The sequence below is a fragment of the Capsicum annuum genome, chromosome 2, assembly GCF_002878395.1.
Source record: "Capsicum annuum cultivar UCD-10X-F1 chromosome 2, UCD10Xv1.1, whole genome shotgun sequence".
NCBI classification, from domain to species: domain Eukaryota; kingdom Viridiplantae; phylum Streptophyta; class Magnoliopsida; order Solanales; family Solanaceae; genus Capsicum; species Capsicum annuum.
Genome location: NC_061112.1, coordinates 92,363,167 through 92,378,259, shown reverse-complemented (window position 1 = coordinate 92,378,259; position 15,093 = coordinate 92,363,167).

Sequence of the window (15,093 nt, the reverse complement as noted above, 5' to 3'; positions counted from 1 at the left end):
ATTAATGCAGTGTATGGGCTTCCAAATGCTGACATGAGGGAATTTGACGAAAAGGCATACGATCCAGGGACTTGGATGGCGGGTATATTAAGTACTGGAAAGGAAGTCCCATAGGTCACCACCAAATGAGATATTTTAATAAAGGACTTCAATGATAAAGCAAGGCTGTGGCTAAACATCAGCTGTAGCAGAGTCTCACCATGCACACAAATGGCTATTATTACAGACTTAAGAGCTCGAATGGTTTCTTGCATCTTATCTGGCATTGCTCTAAACGTAGGCGCGATTGCTCTCTCAGAGTGGCCTTCCCTTACCACTGAGCTGTGCAGAAGGGCCGGAGTAGAGACTTATGATACAGACACTTTGGTGCACCCTGGACCCCTCATCTTCCCACTCAAATTTAGAGGTAAAGGTACACCAGGTTAGAGTAAGAAGAGGAAGATGGACTCAGGAAAATCAGTCCATGAGGACACAGACTCTTGTAGAACCTCTTTAGCTACTGCCTTCGATGATATATCTGTTCAGATGTAGGGGATTAAGGAGCTATTGTCTAGACTACCTTAGGTACCAGGAGAGTCCTCCACTTGTCGTCATTTATATGTGGTACAATCAGATTATGACAAGTACATAGCACAACAAAAGAAGCAGGGTGCAATAGTGGCCAGCCTGGAGAGAGCTTATTCAGCCCTAGCTGAATCCCACAGGGACCTTAAAGATTCATATGATGAGATGGTGAAGAGGGAAGAAAAGAGACATAAAATCTTTAGAAGGATCTGAAGGGGGTGAAAGGCATCTTCAAGGTGCTCAAACCAAACCAACCACTATCTTTACGGAGATTAGATAATGAGGATGAAATACTTGTAGAGTGGTTAGCTGATGATGTCGATTCAATAGAAGGAGATAACTAGAGATGCAGATACAGGGAGTCCCCTTTACTCTTGCCTTCTTGCACGTGCAGTGAGGACACTACATTATTTTATTAGGGGGTGGTCCCAGATTTATATTGTGTTGGGTTATGGTACCAAATATTTTATTTATATTTTGGATGATGTTGTGGATATTGCTTCTTATGTTTTTGATGCTACATTCCTGGGTATCTGGATAATGCCTATGTTTTATGGATTATTATATTTTTCTTTTATTTTTAGTATTCTTTTAATTTGATTTTATTTTAATCGTGTGGATGTATGATTAGCATTGCCCAATGATGGATTGAGTGACGACAGTCTTAAGGGTAAAGTGTTGTATTTGGGTTTAAGGAATAAATACAAGGGAAGTCTGAGTACCTGTAGTATTTTGTTTTGTAAAATTAGGATCATTTTGTTTAAACCTATGGTAAAGTCTGAGTAGCCATATGATTAGTTTGCTCGTTTTGATCCAAGATGTGAGACTAAGGCTTTGGTTATAGTCATAGTTTAGCAACTTGTGCATGGTGCTAATGCAGAGCAAGAAATCCCCCCCCCCCCCCAAATTGTTGTACAATCAAGGGCATGGACGTAGCAATGTGCAACAAAACTTTTTCTCTTTTGTGACTTCATAGATTTTGACTTGTAGATAAGAAATAGACACTCCATGATTGTTTCCATCGGGAGGGACATTTAAGGTCCCTTAACGAATTTTACATGTCGTGTGTGGTGAGAATATTGTATTCATCTCTTGTATACTTGTGTTATCTAAAACTTGCCCCATTAGTCTTTTAAAACCAATTTTGATGGTATTTGGTTGGAGAAATGATCTTAGACCCTTTTAGTGATTTTGGAATCCACTCTAGCCTAAAAAGCCTACCCATGTATAATTGCAATCCCTTGAACCCACTTTGAGCCTTTTTACCTTTCTTTGGCAAACACGTTCAAGCCGTGAACCTTTTTTTTATCCCTCTTTGAACCATACCCTCCTTGAACTTGAAAATATAACTTGAGGCTAAAATCCTAATTTGGGGGTGGGAATATTGATGGAAGTAAGTATGAGGCCGCAAAGTTGTTAGTGAAATGCCTAAGTTCTTAACCATTGAAAACAAATGACTAGAAAAAGCAAGGGTTCACCAAAGGAAAGAATTGCGTGGAAATTGCAAGAAAAAGAAATACAAAAAAATGGGTGAGCAAAGAAAGCAAAAAGTAGGCATAACAAAAGAGAGAAAACAAAGTAGAATGGCCCTTAGTCAAAAGAAGGAGTGTCGTAAAGTGTGATGTAGATGTTCAAGGTAGGGTGTAACCTAGTTCCCTAAATGATATCCTACCCTAACCCGAACCTACGTTGCAAGCTTAGAAAGTCCTTTGAGATCTCCAATCATTTACTTTCTTTGTAGTAGAGATTGAATATAGGGGCAAGCCTATGGCATGACACTTATTGCATTGAGATTTCTTTTGTGAGGGGAGAATTTTGCACTTGAAATTCCTTGTTACTTGTTCGGTAGGTTAGTGTGTGAAACTTTTATTTCTTGTGAGATGGGCATGCAAATAAGTTGAAGTGAGTGATTTTTTACCTCCCGGATAATAAGGCAAGTAGAGTATGGTTTAGTTTTAATCAAAAGGTGAGCCACTTTTAAATTATTGATTTTTGTTGTTTGATTGCTCCTTAAAGTCTGATGTAGCCTGGATTATTACATTTTATAATGAGGGGTGTTGAGAAATTAGCCTAGCATAAGTGCAATAAGCTACTTGTGGTTGTAACTCAAGTCAAGGTCGGTATGGAATTTAAGACATAAAATATGGGCATAAATGATTGTGGCTCATGGTAAAGAGGTATTGTTGCTTGAGGACAAACAAGGTCTTAAGTTGGGGGTGTTGATGAGTGGTAATTTTACCACTTATTTGCACTCATTTTTCGTGCACATTACCTTATCTCAAATGAGTCATAATTGTGATTTAATACACTAATATCTCATTGCAGGTATAGGAGTTGAAAAGACAATGAGATATGGATTGAAGCTTGAAATGATCAAATGAGAGAAGAAAGAGTGCAATTGAAGACTTGCAGTAAACTAGCCTCGATTACCGTCATTACGGTCCATGGGCCACGGTTGTAGTCAGTCAAGATGGTCAATCAATCGCGACTGCGGAAGTCAATCGTAGTCGCGTAGCTGTGGTCGCAGTCAGACTTGTACCATCGCGGCTTGGCAAAAATGTTCAGCCCAAGGGAAAAACTATAACTGCACATGCTGATCCCAATTTAAACAAAAAGACTCAAAAAATTGGATGTATCATTCATTCCATCACATTTCTTCTTCTCCAATTTTCTAGGTTTAGCTTAAAACTTTGTAGCCTTCATTTTTTGAGAAGAAAATATTGTATAAATTTTGGTTGAAGAATACATTGGAGACTTTTCAAGTGGAAGATTTGCTCACTTCCATTGTTGATATTGAGGAGGAGCTAAGTTTAAAGTAACATTCGCTTAGATCAACCAAAAATTAATTCAATGGAGATTATGGGTATATCTATACTTATTTATCTTATATGTAGTTAAATCTCCCTCTTGGTATTATGTGAGAATAGGGGTCTAAGTATGTGTGGGTTATTATTGTTAGTATCTATTTGGTAGTTCATGTTTATGGGTTCTATTATTGCTATGCTAATTTGGTTAAAATTTGATGGGTGAAAACTCCAAATACCCACATGGGCTTGATGGGTGAAAGCTCCAAGCTCTAAAAAACCTAAGGCTATCTTCGAAAAAAGGGTTTTGGGTGAAGTTTAGGAATCTTTGTCATCCTCAAAAGAGGGATGTGGAGACCAAAGCAGTGATAGACAATTATGAGTGTAGTTTGCTAAATTCTCACTATCTTAGCAATAAGGGTGAAAGTGAGGTTGGCTATGCCTTGGGTGTCATCCTAGTAATAGGGATGCCTTGATCGAGGTTGTGGTTGCTAATTGTTGGACACATCCATTAGGTATTTGAAAGGATCAATGGGTGAAAGTTTGGTGTTTTTTTGAAAGACTAACATCAAAATCTATAACCAAACCTACTCATATTTGAATTATTAAATTGATGTTGATGACTAACTCCCACATGTCACTCCTTTAGTAATGCATAATCCCAAGATCCGTGCATAATTATTAAGACTCTAATTATTCGTAGCCCCAAATTTATAATAGAAAATTCCAAAAAGAAATGTTAGTGTAGGAACTCACGTCCCCTATTTTATCTTTTTGTACCATTTATTTGAATTTAACTTGTAACTATCATTTCAAATTAATTTGATCGCCACTCACATTGTTCCTAGTGGATTCGACACCGACTCTAAAATTGGGTAAATATATTATTGACGATCGCCTTGTACTCAAATTGACGTGTAAATTGAGCATTATCAAGCTTCACTTTGTATCAATTACCGTTGGTAGCCAAACACAACATTTAAAATCCACGCTATGAAAAAATCCTACACACACGCGCGTATCAATCTATTCTTCACTCTTAGAACCAGCCGCTCCACCACCAGAGCAAAACAACAATAGTGATGGATTGAAGCGGTCCTAATAGTTATTTAACGATGGATGACGACAGAGAAATTGAAGATGAAATATTTACTGATCTTACTATTGGATTTACCCCTCTGATGCTCTCTGTTTCTCTTTTTTTTTCCTCTCACAAGTGCAGCTCCTACTTTTATATTGTACGTCCTCGAAGCTTATCTCCTTCTACCCCTTTATCATTGGAGCTATGAACAAGACGTCGGAGAATTCTCTGTTCGAGCCAGATCTAGTTTTTGGGAATGATATTCATGTATTTTTTCTTATTGTAATTGAGGACCAACCACCTAACCGAGTTTATATTTGCTTCACATGGATTAAGGATTAGATTTTGCTGAAAGCTGCAATGGCGAAGCTATTGGTTCCTCCTGCGATGTGAGTTTAAATTTGTATTCCTATTTGTATTTGTCTTTTAAATCTAATTCATATATATATATATATATACACATATATATGTATGTATGTGTATAAATTCTATTCATTGATATAAATTGAACCATTCAAATTTTGTATTTGTATATGATAGCCTCAAGCAAGTATAAATGATACATATATTTGTTAATATACAAATACAAATAATAAGTTTGATACATTTTAGAATGACGCGGGGGTGGGGGGATTGAAAATACAAAATAAAAAGGAGAAAAAGATGACCGAAAATACAAAATACAGAATAAAAAAGAGTTTCGTGGTGACACAATGGTTGTGCAGCTAACGATACAAATGATATGTTTTTGGTGCATGCAATTAGTCATTATATCTATGTTTTATATACAAATACAATTATATACATTGATACATCGACTGACATTCATTTAATTGAATACAACCAGTTTAATTTATTGTATTTATATTTTATATAAATACAGTCTGTTGAATAGAGGTGATACAACGGCTATGAATTGTAGATTTTCAAACTTAAGCTATATTGCTTGGATTTGATGAAACTTAAGTTATGTAATGTAAGTTTCCTGTCAAAGTAAGCAGTATGAAATCAAAGTTACGAAAGTTGTAAAAAATAACTCGTGCCCTCAAGAGAGAAAATTTATTTTTCTTCATTTTTAAGGGATGGACATTTTTCGACAACCAAACATTAAAATATGACTTTTGTGTACCAAACATTGCTTTGAGTTTTCTTTTGGTGAAAAGACGTTGTTATTCCATTAAGAAACTAATGGGGGTGGAGGGGGGGTGCTCCTATCAGTTGAAGGAGCCAAAATATTGTTGTTATCAGGGTCACATCCCGACCCTGTAGGAAAAAATAGCTACCAGACATAGTCATAGTTTGATCTAACTTTGATCGACTAATTACACGGGTAAAAGTTTTCCTAGAACAGTCACCCAAAACATGATTAAGTACAAAGGGTGGTGGACTTGAAGTGATGATTGGTTGCATGGCAAAAGGTATATTTGTTCCTTCTTCGCCAAACGATCAGCCATAACATTTTGTTTCCTATAATCTGCATCAGAGGTGCTGCTTCTATCTCTGACAGTAACATCCTGCATTCACTCATAATATCATGATAAAGAAGGTGATTGTTAGTTATAATTTTGATGGCCACCATAAAGTCTACCTCTACACATAAGGATCTGAAGCTATTTTTCTTAGCTAGACGGAGTCCACATCTACTGGCAAGCAATTCAGCCATAGTTATCATAGTATGGGGGACGTGTTGATAGAAACCCATAACCCACTCCCCATTTGTCCCATAAAAGACTCCACCTATTCCACCAGGTCCAGGATAATCCCTGGCAGAGCCATCAGTGTTCAGCTTAATGGTTGTGGTAGTGGGGGGATGCCATTTAACCTGAATGATTAGATTTCACCTCAGGACTGGCTTATTCTTGGCTAGGAGTTGATACTCCGTGGCATTAGCAATGGCATTATCAGCCCTAGCCAGATTTTGGTGATGGTTGAACAGGTTATCATTTCAAGTAAGCCATAATTTCCTAAGGCAATTAGGGATAAGGGCTCCCCATATTAGCCAAGTGTTAAAAGGTTTTCCTTTGCATGACCCCTACCAAATAAAACAGTTGGTATCATCTATATTTAGGGCAATGGAGGAAGGCTGGTATTGGCTTTTAGATATTATCTTAGCCTAAAATTGTGCAGCATTGCTATACTTGAAGAAGATGTGATTGATATCTTCCTTATTATGATTGCAGAAATGGCATTGAGTAGGAACATTGATACCTATATGAGTGAGAAAACTACCACTTGAGAGCCTATTATGCATGAAGAGCCAGAGAAAGGTCCTGGTTTTGTTAGGAGCATCAGCTTTCCAGATAAAGGAAAAGTTCCTCCCTATGGCTTGGGAGATACTCAGGTTTCTGAGGTAAGAATACATGCTTCCCGTAGTAAAAGTATCAGTGGAAGAGCAGTTCCAAACCACTTTGTCCTCCCTATTTCTATTAAGAAAGCTAGTCTGACTAAGGATAGCATCTTTAATGGTCTCAGGGATCTTAAAGGAGATTTTATTAAAATCCCACTCTTCATTAGTTAGGATGTCGTTAACCATGAGGGTAGGATCCAATTTATTCATGGGGCCATGGATAATGGTTCTAAGGCTCTCTAGGCGAGGAATCCAAGTGTCTAGGAAGAAATTAACCCTATCACCCTTACCTACCCTCCATTTTATACCCAGACAGCAGTTAGCCTAACCTTTTTTGACATTCTTCTAGGTTCTGGAGTTGTAATGGTTAGTATTAGGTTGTCTGAGGGGCTTATAGTATTTGGTAAGGAGGACCTGGCCCCACAAGGTTGTAGGGTAATGGAAAAGCCTCTAGGCAAGGCTAGCATGAAGAGCCCTATTTCTAAGCTCTGTCTTATGAAGACCTAGTCCACTATATTTTCTCTCAGAAGTAAGGATGTCCCAATTCAGTAGGTGAAGTTTCCTTTTTTCAGGGATACTACCCCAAACAAAATCTCTCTAAATTTTTTTGCAAGTCCAGTGATCTTGTTGGGAATTCTAATGTATTGCATAATGTGGGTGCACATGCCACTAAGGGTAGATTTTGTTAAGACAATTCTGCTAGCCATATTTAGGAGTTTGATTTTCTATCCAGCAAGCTTAGTGTGCATGTTGTCAATGATAAATTGAAAGTCACTATTCTTAGGTTTTTTGGAGAAGACAGGGAACCCAAGATATATACCAAAGGATGTACTAGGATAAATGTGGAGTATTTAGGAACATTGGTTGGCTAGAGAAAGAGGACAATTTTTAGAATAGATGACTTCAGACTTGAGATAATTGATGGTTTCTCCTGAAAGTTGGCTGAAGGTATCCAGAAGGGCTGCTATGTTCTGGCAATTAGTAGGAGTGACCCTTGTTAGCAGAGTAAGATCATCAGGAAAAAAAGGTGGGAAAGCTTGGGTCCCCTGGGGGAGATGCTAATGGGAGTCTATCTGTTAGCATCTACTTCAGCCTGTATACCTTTGGACAATCTTTCAAGGCATATTATGAAGATGTAGGGGGAGATGGGATCCCCCTATCTAATTTCTCTAGAGGGACTGAATAAGTTAGTTCTTCGACCATTAACCATGACATCTATGGAGGTAGAGATGATACAAGATAAAATGAGATTAGTGAGGCTCTTAGAAAAGTCAAAGAAGAGAAGAGTGTCCTTTATGAACGACCATTCAAGCTTATCAAAAGCTTTTTCTAAGTCAATTTTAAGGATCTTGTTAGCCTCTTTCCCTCTCATTTTATTAAAGTGTGTGGTGTATTCTTGAATGATGATGGCTTGATCAACAACCCTCCTGTTGGCCAAGAAGCTGGCTTGGGTAGGGCTGATGATATCTTAGAGAATAGGCTTGATTTTGTTAGCAATTATTTTAGTAACTATTTTGTAACTGGTGTTACACAGGCAATGGGTCTGAAGTTTCTGAGACTATCAATATTTCTGCTATTGGGTATGAGGCAAACCAGGATTCTATTTTTCTCAGCAGGCATAACATTCTCAGCAAAAACCTTTTTGCAGAAGGAGATGGTCTTAGGGACAATGTAAGCCCAATAATTCTAAAAGAACTGAAAGAAGAGAGGATGAAGTCCATCAGGGCCCGAAGCTTTTAAGGGTTTGAAGGATTTGATGGCTAGATTTACTTTAGAGTCCCTTAGAGCAAGAATGTCCTACATGCTACCATTGATTCTATTGTGCTGGTCTGTGGGGACAAAGTGACTGTTTGGAGAACTAACATGGCTAGTAGTGTGCAGGTTGGTTAAGTATTTCTCAATATGAGGCACTATATTATCCTCATCCCTAAATACATTTCCCACATCATCCCTAAGCTCATTAATTCTATTTCTCCTTCTCATATTGAGGGAGGAGGCATGGAAAAAGGAGGCATTAGCATCTTCTTCAGTTATCCAGGTTATTCTGGACTTAGTTCTCCAGAAATCCTCCTCACACTTTAGCAGAGAGTCATATTCATGGATTATCTTAATCTCAAGATATTGAAGGAAAGGACTGATGTGATAACCCCTAGAAACTTGAATACCTCTCAGTCTATTTCTGACAGTCCTAAGCTTACTGAAAAGGTTCCTAAACACATGATGATTCCATAGAGTTGCTTGATTCTGGAAATAAGTGATAGGATGTAGGAGGTCATCATGCTTATTGAAGTAATCTTTCACCAAGTCTGGAAAGGATTGGTGGTTGCACCACATATGTTCAAATCTAAAAGGCTTGGTGAAGCTATTTTGAAGCCTTTTAGATAGGGATAAAAGAAGGGGACAGTGGTCAGACTTAGTTCTAGGAAGGTGGGTTACAGTGTCTCTAGATAATGGTTTATCCAAGATTTATTGTCAACACACCATCAAGTCTTTTCTGAATAAGGCCATTTCTGTTCCGGTGTCTTGTATTGGTCCAAGTGTATTTGCAACCCCTAAAACCTAGGTCTACCATATTACAAAAATTAAGGCAGTCCCAAAACTTACTAGTTCTGGTAACATTGATGGGAGCACCTCCCAACTTCTTATTGGCTGTAAGAACCTCATTAAAGTCCTCACCAATTAACCAATCCACTTTATGAATGGTGGAAATATGGCATAATTCCTCCCAAAGAGTAGTTCAAAGAATAGGGTCTGGGCTAGCATAAATAGCAGAAAAAGCTGAAGTCTAGGATCAGATCTAACCTTGATGATAGTGTGAATACCCTGAGAGGAAATGGAGAAATTTTGGATTTTCATAGCTTCCTCCTTCCATATTATAACAATCCCACCCTTCTTACCTTCAGCACTGGATTCAAAATGAGAGTTAAACTTGAGCAGCTCAGTGAGGCTTTTGTGGTCCACCATGTTGGTCTCTAACAGGACACCAACCATGGGATAATGAGTCTTAACTAAGTCTAAGCAATGTCTTCTGAAGCTATCATTGTTTACTCCCCTTGTATTCCAGCTTATGAAATTCATAAAGTCATTTTGGTTGGTGGGTGATTTAGTAAAAGTCTCTTCCCCTTGTCCTGTCTGGTCAGTTTACCTTGTACCAAATATGGACTCAGAGATACTGTTGTATTCGACTGACTGGTCATGTTCCTAACCATCAATTTGAAAGTTCTCATTTCCCTCGGATAGAGTACTATAGTAACTGAGCTGAATGGCTTGGAGTACTCTTTCCGGAGGGGTTTTTCTAGAATGAAGAAGTCTATGTTGTGTTCTCCTGAGGTTTCCAAGAATTGCTCCAGCTCTGCATTTGTTTGCTGCAGTTCCTCATTTTTAAGTGAACGTGAATGTGTTCTCCTATGTTGTAAACTTGCTGCAGCATTCGTTTGCTGCACGTCTCACGTTCACTTTTTGCTTTTGAAATAAAATGAGCAAAAATGAATGCAGAACTGCAGCAAACGAATATGGTGCCCTAAATCTCACGTTCACTTTTTGTTGCATAACTCATATATTTTTAGCACCATATTCATATTTCATATCACTAATAAAGTTATGAACTTATCACACATATTTTAAGAGATATATTCAATAGATAACTCTTTTTATTACCTTATTTTATATTTGAATAACTCACATAATCAGTGAGTTTTGCTCTCTCCATTTCGTAATAGTTAGCCTTCTTTCTAAAAAGTTAAAACTTTAAAAGATAAATTAATTGTTCACATAATATGTAATTTTTTATAAAGTGAGTTATATAATTTTATTATATTTACATAGAGTAAAAAATAAAGTTATGTAACTTTTATATAAAACTCACTTTTTGAGTAAGTCATGTAGAAAAAATGAATATAGAAAAAAATGCATCACTCGCCTTTGAAGAGAGTTGTGTGACTTCTATTACATAACTCACTTAAAAAGTGAGTAAATAATTGAATAACTCTCTTTTTAATAGAGTTATGTAACTTCTCTTACATAACTCTCTTTTTAAGAGAGTTATGTTAAGAAAAAATGGATAACTCACTTAATAAGTGAGTTTTGTGCATTTTCTGAAACTTAACTCTGTTTGCTCATTCCGTTAAAAATAATGCATATAACTCTCTTTTTAAGAGAGAAAAGATAGTTAAGCATATTATGGTACCACTTTAAAAACATGACCTATTTTGATATTTTTTTTAGTTTCATGGCATATTTTGGTTTTGGACTCTATTTATTCCTTGTGATCAGAGTTCAATCTACCAATTTTTGACGTCATCTCAGGTAATATGTCAGATCCCAATTAAGTATCCTTTATACAATATATTAAGTACTCATTTAATTTGACTTCGAAGCTTAAATACTTAATTATGACAATTCAAAATATCATCAATTTCATGTTACATATTCATGATACATTCACCTATTTTATATTAGGTAGAAAAAGAAAAAGGGAATAAAATGAAATACAAATTTAATTAGTTTTATACGAGAAGAAAATGAAGAACACACTACTAAAAAAAATAATTTTTTTGATCATAAAAAAGTGACCACAGCTTGTGGTCGCAATAAAAGCGGGGGCTTTGAGCTTTAGGTGACAAAAGAGTTTTAAAATGAGGTGTAGGTGACAAAAATCTTACAAATTGAGTGGAGGTGACAATTACTTTATTATGGATTAAGAAAGTTAGGAGAGTTTTAAAATAACCTACAAGTTTTTTAATATACACTTTGATCTAAATATTAGTTAATATAACAGGAAACTGAGGGGAAAAATGCATGTTTCTCTCTCTTCTCATCCGTTGTTTTCTCTCTCTTCACGATTATTGTTGTTCATTATTGATGCTGCTTTATTCATCATCTTCTGCTTCATTATCATCATCTTCTACTTCATTATCATCTTTATCTTCTTCTTGTCGACCATTGTTGTTGTTGTTATTACCGCTACTGCTGCTATCTAACCAATTTCTTATGTCAAATTTTGTTTTCTACATCACTTTCCACTTTGACATTACTTCATAGTTGACTTTGGTATGTAAAATTATGATTTTTATACAAATTTTTTATTTGGGGTAGACAGTTACTCTGTTTGTTTCAATAATGGATAGAACCCGATCATGAATCCAACATAAGTACCCCTCATTTAAATAGATCACTCATCTGGTGCATCAAATGGGTAATCTGTTACAACGGAAGCCTCATATGTTGGATTCATGTTTATACTTCTATAGTGCCCGTAATATGAATTGAACAGATGGGTAATCTGTTGCAACATACTAGTTATCTGTTGCAACAGACTTATTATCTGTTGCATCAGACCGATTATCTGTTGCATCAGACTGAGTATATATTGCATCAAACTGATTATCTGTTGCAACAGACTTCTTATCTGTTGCAACAAATGAGTAATCTGTTTGGAATAACACAAATTATCCCTTGCCACAAACCCAACAGATAACTAATATGTTTCAACTCTTGCTATTGCTACTGGATTCAAAATTATTCCTTACATCCAATCTTCGACATATTTGTTGAGAAAATAATAGACAGAATGAAAATTAAATACTCCCTCCATCTCAAATTAACCGTCCCAAATTTTCTAATTTGATTTCTCATTTTACTTGTCTTTTATCATTAATCAAAAATAGACAAAAAAATTCCATGTTTACCCTTTGCATTAATTACTTTTTCTTCAAATTAAAATATAAATATCATTTAATAGGGGTATTATGGTAAACTAGGCATGTTATTAATTATTTTTCTTAATCAATGTGCCATCTCAATTTGGGACGGGTAATTTGAAACAGAGGGAGTATGAATTAAAACATGAAAGTCGTGCAACAGACTAGTTATCTGTTGCAACAGACTTATTATCTATTGCATCAGACTGATTATCTGTTGCATTAGACTAATTATCTATTGCATCAGACTGCTTATCTATTGCAACATAAGAGTAATCTGTTTGGAACTACATAATCAGCCCCTGCCACAAACCCAACAGATAACCAATATATTTCAACTCTTGGTATTGCTACTGGATTCAAATTATTCTTTACGCCCAATCGTCGATATATTTGTTGAGAATATGATAGACAAAATAAAAATTAAATATGAATTAAAACGTCAAAGTTGATCAAGCATAATTTTTTTATTAAACAAAAATTAATAAAAATACATATACATAGACTAAAAGAAAAAAATAATCTAATCATTACTATTATTATTATTATTGTTGTTGTTGCTGCTGTTGTTGTTGTTGTTGTTGTTGTTGTTGTTGTTGTTATTATTGACAGCCGACCAATCTTCAACCGGTAGTAGCAAGACCCTCCCCAGCCTGCGGATTTCATGGAGCATCCTTGCTCTAACTGCTCCCCATTCCCATTGCAGATAACGAACCTGCATCCGAAGTTCATTCACGACGTCTTGCAGAAAAGCAACGTCCCACACTGGATCAACCATATCTATAACACATATGAATTGAAAAAAATGTAAAACAAAAGTAAAAAAAAAAGAATATCAAAATGTAATACAACGTATACTACAAATTGGCAAGATAAAAACTTACCTGAGTCAGGGAAGAGAAAGTGGTGGAAGGTATAATATGAAAGATAAAATGCAATAAATAAATAGAGTGTAGTTGAATGAACGGTTGAGTAAGGAGGCACCTATTTATAGAGGATTGAATTTGAATGAGTTAGGCAAAAAGGCGCGACTGTTCACCTCCATTTATTAATTATATTTTTTATTACTGTGAAAAGTTATGACTTAATTAAATTAAGAAATATTATGATAAGTCATGACTTTTCAGCTTATTATTATTAATTAGTTCTTTTCAAGAACCGTCTTTATTGAGTTGTGACAACAGATTCTATATCTGTTGCATCAGATAACTCATCTGTGACAACAGATATATCATCTGTTGCAACAAATAGAAAACCCGTTGCACCAGATAATCTATCTGTCGCAACATATAATCTATCTTTTTTTTTTAAATTATCATCATATCATTAATCCAAATTTGCTGACTTTTTTATTATATAAATTAAAAAAGCAGATTTTAAAACAACAATATTTTCTGTGAAAAGAAATGGCACCTATATAATATTAACGTCAATTATTCAATTAAATAACCATTTTGTTACGGTTATAAATTGTATTTATCATTTATTTTCTTATTATTTTCAGTGAAAAGAAATGACTTAATTAAATCAAGCTGGTGAGTTTTTTATTATTGTGACAAGCCACGACTTTTCAACTTATTATTATTAAATAACCTTTTTCTCAATTTAAAAATCGAAGACACATTTTTAATAATTGTTTCTTTAATAAAATAATAACCATTTTTATTGAGTTCTGACAACAAATTGTATATCTATTGCACTAGATAAACTATCTATTGTAACAGATATATCATCTATTACAACAAATCGATCATCTGCTTTAATAGTTTTTTTTATTTCTTCTAACAGCTGATACATCAATAGTAACAAATGGGGAATTTGATGCATCAACAACATTGTTGAATGTGTTTTTGATAAAAAATCACGATTGTTCACATTTTTCTTAACAATCATCATATAAGTTAATTAATCCAATATTGTGACTTTTTTTTATCACATAATAAATAAATAATTTTATAAAATAAATTTAAAAACAAAAATGATGAAAAATCACGATCTGTTATTAAAATTAAATAATCGTTCTTTTACTGTTATAAATTGTGTTTATTATTTATTTCCTAATTATTTATTTACGAATCAGTTTTCATATTAAATAATCAAAAAGTCATGACTTTTCACCCTCTCAATAACGACAATAACTCTTTTTTATTAATAACTGCCTATTGCAACATATGATCCATCTGTCGCATCAGATTAACCTCTGTTGTCACAAATGCTCAATCCCTACCACCAACCGTCGACATGTTGAGAATAAGGAATAAACCGAATGAGAATTAAATATTAAATAAGAATTAAAAATTCAAAGTCGACCACCAAACATAGACTTTTGAATCCCTTAGGTAGATCCGATATTAAAAAAGAAAATACATACGCTAAAATAAAAAATATAACATAATTATTATTACTACTTTTATTAATATTATCATTATTATTATTTGTATTACTATTATTATCAATCGGATAATTTTTTCATCTGGCAGGAGTAGGACCCTCCTCAGCCTTGCTCTGAAGTCAGCCAAATTCCTCTGGAGTTCATCAAACTGCCTTTGAAATGCCTGCAAGGACTCGATATGAATCTTCTTATACGAATCTGGATCA